The sequence below is a fragment of the Triturus cristatus genome, chromosome 5_1 (assembly GCF_964204655.1).
Source record: "Triturus cristatus chromosome 5_1, aTriCri1.1, whole genome shotgun sequence".
NCBI classification, from domain to species: Eukaryota; Metazoa; Chordata; class Amphibia; order Caudata; family Salamandridae; genus Triturus; species Triturus cristatus.
In genome coordinates this window covers 48,930,698-48,936,697 of record NC_140587.1, presented here as the reverse complement: position 1 = coordinate 48,936,697, position 6,000 = coordinate 48,930,698, and positions in this window count along the sequence as shown.

Sequence of the window (6,000 nt, the reverse complement as noted above, 5' to 3'; positions counted from 1 at the left end):
TTAACAATTAGGCTCAAACACAGAAATGTTGAAACAAGAACAGAAGAGGGTGGCCCCGACCACACCTCGCAGACCTCGAACGGCCTCAAACGGCCCGCTCTTAGCCCGGTCTTCGCTCCGGGCGCGATCCGCTGGCGTGGATAGGCGGGACTCTTAAATTACAGAGACGTTGGAAAAGGGGGAGGGGCCAGGAAGAGGACACAGGTGTGCTGGATCAAACAACAGCGAGCACCCTGGTCCTCGCAGTCCCGGATCAGCGATGTTATGCAGAAGCCTCCCAAGTGCCTCCCAAGTGCAGAGTCGGTAAGTTCAGCAGACCCAGGCAGGGACAAGCAGCAGCCACGAAGTATCCAAGGAGTTAGTCCGGCGAGCGGCTCCCGCGAAGCGGGGGCCGCGAGAGGTAATGTACTGGCTGGGGGAGGGGCCGGGAAGAGGACACAGGTGTGCTGGATCGAACAACAGCGAGCACCCTGGTCCTCGCAGTCCCGGATCAGCGATGTTATGCAGAAGCCTCCCAAGTGCCTCCCAAGTGCAGAGTCGGTAAGTTCAGCAGACTCAGGCAGGGACAAGCAGCAGCCACGAAGTATCCAAGGAGTTAGTCCGGCGAGCGGCACCCGCGAAGCGGGGGCCGCGAGAGGTAATGTACTGGCTGGGGGAGGGGCCGGGAAGAGGACACAGGTGTGCTGGATCGAACAACAGCGAGCACCCTGGTCCTCGCAGTCCCGGATCAGCGATGTTATGCAGAAGCCTCCCAAGTGCCTCCCAAGTGCAGAGTCGGTAAGTTCAGCAGACCCAGGCAGGGACAAGCAGCAGCCACGAAGTATCCAAGGAGTTAGTCCGGCGAGCGGCACCCCCATAATTAACACGTTGCACCCATCCCTCAGATTGTCTAAAAAACTGTCAAGGTGGTCGACAGTCTCAGATCGTCTCCTGCCCGGTTGCCCTCTGGCATAAACAACAATTAACAAGGTATCACGGCCATGGTTCATCCGAAGCCGTAGTGCCATAATATCTGGGCTCCTCAACCCTAAAACCCATTTGATGTCTCACCCAACAAGTGAGGCCGCCAGACGGTCTAACCTTCCGCCCCCCTTGTGCGGGTTTGAAAAAGCTTAAAAACCCAAGGTGGTAGACCTGTTCAGTAGACCAGGTCTCCTGGAATGCCAAGAGATCAAACTGTACAATAAACACTGGCCAGTCACCTGATACAGTTTTAGGTAGAAGACCTGCGATATTCCAAGAACCTACTGTCATAACAGACTTGAGATGACCTTGAGGAATACTTCCTGGAGAAGGAGGGAGGGGGGCTATCTCCTCCATCAGCATGTCAGGACCCTGAGGACATCGCTGTATTATGGGGTCCAGTACTTTGGCCATGTCTTTCTGCGTCTCCCTTCTCTGTCTCTCTAGGATGGGATAGGCTCCCCCGAGGTGATCAGGTTTGTTGCATGAAACATCCCCCTCTGTATGGGTCACTCTGGTCTTATTAGAGAGATCAGGTATAATTTCGGAGGGGGAGGCATTGCCACAAACCTCTGGGACCCCAAGAATACTATGCTCAGAAGATACAATACAATCGGAGGCTATAAGTCAGTTGATATCTTCAAGTGAGGCCAGGGCATTAAATAGATTATTAAGGGGGACAGGGTAGTTAAGTTGATCATGTATTTGAAAAGGCCATCTCCTTCCAGCATATCTGGGAGTAACCAGGGGGCGGTAAAAATACCCTAGGGGAAGGACAGAAATGTAGTCTCTAGCGTCAAGATCCCCCGCCCTCTCCAAGATTTGCTGAACCAAACTGGGGGACCCAAAGCTTAAAACCACACATTCACCACGGAAAGACTTGTGGAACTTCCCTAACCATGTTACTCTACGTACCATTTTTAATTCATTAAATAATTGGTTTTTAATCCCCGTCCTTTGACTCAGTAAGTGTAAAGTCTTATTTCTCAATGTTGGCCAATCCTCAGATGTCTGCGACGATAGCCTGGGGACATTGCCCAAAACTATGGTATAGGGGGTAGCTTACGGGGGAAGATGTAAAAAAGTAGGACCATTCTGGGCGCTTACCGGGGCCGGTTGATTGGGAGAGCATGCCCGAGTTTCTCTCAAAACAGGTTGCAAACCCAATGAGCTGGAACCCCCCTGTGGCATGGAGGTATGATGGCTAGTATCAGGGGCTAATTCAGTAAACTTCGATACGTTAGAAACAACCCCTTTTGCAACCTGGTCTCCCCCGCCCCCCTGTGAGGAGCAGCATCCACCGATCGTCTGAGCTCTATCACAGCTCGGGGAGGAATGCGATAAGACCTTTTCTAATTTGTTTAATCTGCCCTCTATCAAGCTCAGTTTGTGGATCAGGAGATCAAGGAGGTTAGAAATTCCCTGCAATATCCGAGTGTACAGGTATTCGTGGGTGTGGGTGTGGGGTGCCTGATAACTGCACCAGTAGCCGTAGTTGGCTGGCTACATCCTTCGTGCCCCCCTTGAGCTGCCTTCCGTTTATCCCCAGCTGTAGGTTGTAATATAGCCTTGGATGGACCCCAACCCTTCCTTTTCTTTAGGGGGAACTCTCCTTTGCCAGCCTGCATAGCTTTCTTACCCCTGGTTGTAACCGTTGGTTGACATGGATTAGTGTCTGGGGAAGATGTAGAGTCAGATAAGATATTTGAACCCGGTGTGTGCTGGCTTAGGGCCGTTAGGGAGGGGTGGGAGGTGTATCTAGATGTATTAGCTCAGTGGGGGGAATCGTCCTACCAATTGGGGGTGGCAGCGAAGGTTCTAAGGATAACCTACGTTCAGTAAGTTGGATCTCATGAATCAGTGCAGATTCCGCCCTAGACAAAAAAGCATCAAGCGTTCCCACAACCCCTTCTCCCACCCCAGTCTTGCTCTTACAAGAGGGACCCTTCCCCACAGGAGGCATAACCACGGATCAGTTAAGTCTGGTAGGAACCCTTACTACGGAAAGGAACAATCAAATAAGCATAAAGTAGCCCAGCCCAGCCTCTACCAGTCTCGGACGGTCTCAGACAGGCCCGCCCTTGGTCCAGGCTTCGTCCGGGCTGCGTCCCGCGTGCGTCCCGTGCCGCGGTGGGAGAGGCTGCGCTATAAGCGCGTGGGCCACGCCTCCCCCTCACTTGCTGCAGCTGGTCGAAGTGGCGGTGCACTCTGGGGTTTGTAGTCCCCTCCGGAGTGTGCAGGTTGGTGCAAGATGCGCGGCGCTGCCCCTGGGACCCTCGTCCCACTAGGGGTTCTCTTGGCTATACAGGTGCTGGCTCGAACAGGCGGCAGATATGTGTCAGGCAGAAAACGGTTCCCCATTCAATTGCAACGGTCAAGTGAGTCACCATCTGGCAGATGTCCGGGTAATCGGAATGCAATCCTCATTATATGAGAGGCCACAGACTGTTGAGTTGCCCTCCTGTTTGGCGGCCTATTGGGGCCAGTTCAGCCGCGATAGGTTATTCAGGCAATTAAGGGAACCAGATTAAACCATGGCGCTCCTGTAAGAACCCAGAGTACGGACCTGGGCATCATGGGAGTTGTAGTCCTGCACACTTATTCTTTTCTTGGGTTGTTCGGTCTATTTTTACCCAATCAGTTTCTTTTGGGGAAATTTTACTCTTTAGAAAGGTGATTACTTGATGATATTTTTGTAATATCTATGGTGGTGATGTCATTGTACTTTTAATGTTCTGTCAGCTCCAGGGTGATAGAATGTCTATGCTTGAAGCAGGCTTTCATTCCCTGGAAGCTGTTGTTGATGAGCGGTAATAAATACGACTTCTCCACTTTCCCCTTGTGTCAGTGGTCACTTCAATTTTTTCATTACATCTTCTGACGGGGCTGCTGTCTTTGAATCTCTTGGATACTCTTCACTAGGCCAACCTATAGTAATTTTACACTCTGTCCACAAATCCACAGGTACTACTATGTCAAACAAACCATCCAAATCTTTTAGCAAAACCTTTGAAACTTTCACAAACCTCTCGACTTGTCGGTACCACTCCACTGGTTTCTCTCTCAATTTTGGGAAATCATTTGTAAATGACAAAATATCCTGTCTAGTCCATGGTACATGTACGTACTCCCCTCCGGGTACCTCTCTCATCGGATACAACCTCTCAGCCTTTTCTGTTTCTGTCATGGCATATTCAGACGTCGTTCGATTTACCTGTGCTTCTTACTTTTTCTTTGCCCACCTAACTTTCCATCTTTCAAGATCTCCCCACTTTTGTAGCAGAAATAACAATTCCCTAATCTGTAATTTTCTTCCAGACACATTCATGTTTTCCAAATCCTTGTCAGAAAATTCTGCTCTATATGGTTTCTGCAACACCTTTGATTCCCTATGTCAATTCCCATTTCCGATGCCAAATTTGTCAGTTTTTCATGGAATGTCTTTGTGTTTCGTGTAATGCTCCTTCAAATAAACAGTAATTTTTCCTCACTGTATGCGTTTAATCTGTCTAGACTGACATTTCCAGCAACTATTTCTTCCAATTCTACTCTCAATTTGAAAATGTCTAATAATTTTGGCTGCAACTTTGGCTTCTCTATCTCTTGAGACCATCTCTCTATATCTTCTGGGGTTACTATTGTGGCACTTCTAGTTCCTGTTGAGGTTTCTAGTCTAACCTCCTTCGAACAACTGGGCGAATTCCTTTTCTGGGTTTCCATTATCGGCTCTCTTATGGGCAAATCCATTAATTATATTAGTGATTCACATTCACTTGCTTGATCATCTATTATTATCTTTTCTTTTCTAGGTTCTATGCCTGGGGTAGGTATTACAGGAACTTTATAACAGTTTGACTTTTCACCATTCAAGGGGACTACTGGAACTATGGTTACTGGTATGGTCATTGCATCAGGATATATATTCATCTGAGTTATTTTCTGGATTAGTTCATCTTTATTCTTGTTTATTGCTTCCCTTTGCTTTTCTTGAAGTACCCTGTTGGCGGAATCATGTACTATTTGTGGAACTAAAGGTGTTCTTACCATAGGGGCACTAGGGGTAATTCTATTGAATCCTTCATTATAAGGTGGAGGACTTTTCATCAATTTTTCTTCTAGATATCCCTCTTCTGTTTCTCCGCTACCTAACATGGTTAAGTGCTTTATTTTCTCTGTACATTTACCACCCACCTGCTCTTCTGATATTAACACAGGATATAAACCTTCCGCCACCATGGCCTGTCTCCATTGTTTCATTTGACTAGCTCTAGTCTCTCAGGGAAATTTCGGGTAATACTTGCTTAAAGTCCTGTTACTTTGTGGTCTATCACGTTCAAAGGCTTCCATTTCCCATTCTTCTAAAGCCTCATATTGAGTCAATCTAGGTCTGCTTTCTAATTCATTAATTTGTGTTCTTAAATTGTACAATATTCTTCCATTAAAGCTTCCGTATTCAGGAAATGCTAATATTCCATCCTCTTTTGTGTATTCTACCCAATTTTCTAACCATACACAAGTATGATAGCCTCTCTCCACCATCATGTATGATGCAGGCGTATTTGGAGGAGGAATGAGAATCCCCTCTCTACTCTTAATGGGTTTGTCCTTTTTGAAATTATCCTTAACCTTTTGCACAAATGTAATTTTTCTCTTTTCTCCGTACATGGCGTGCTTGTGTTTGTTAAGGTACTGCTCGTAAGCAAACCCTATAAATCTTCTATCTGGTCGAGTCCCTGTTAATATTGGATCATACATGCAAACTCCACTATCTATTATTATTCTTGGGATTTCTATTTTGTCAACCAATCAGACACTTGCTTTAATTCTAAAAATTCTCTAATACCAGCGTGTTTTCTATTCTGAAGACTAATCAACTTCTACTCTGTTCGCTCACTCAGCCAATCCTTACTACTGACCCCTCCTTTACAAATTTAGCATCAACTACACGCCCGCTGTTTCAACAAATCCCTGCGCATCTCTCAGTGACGTCAGTGCAGCACCCGCAACTGACCCCTGCTTTACAAGGTAATATGAAAA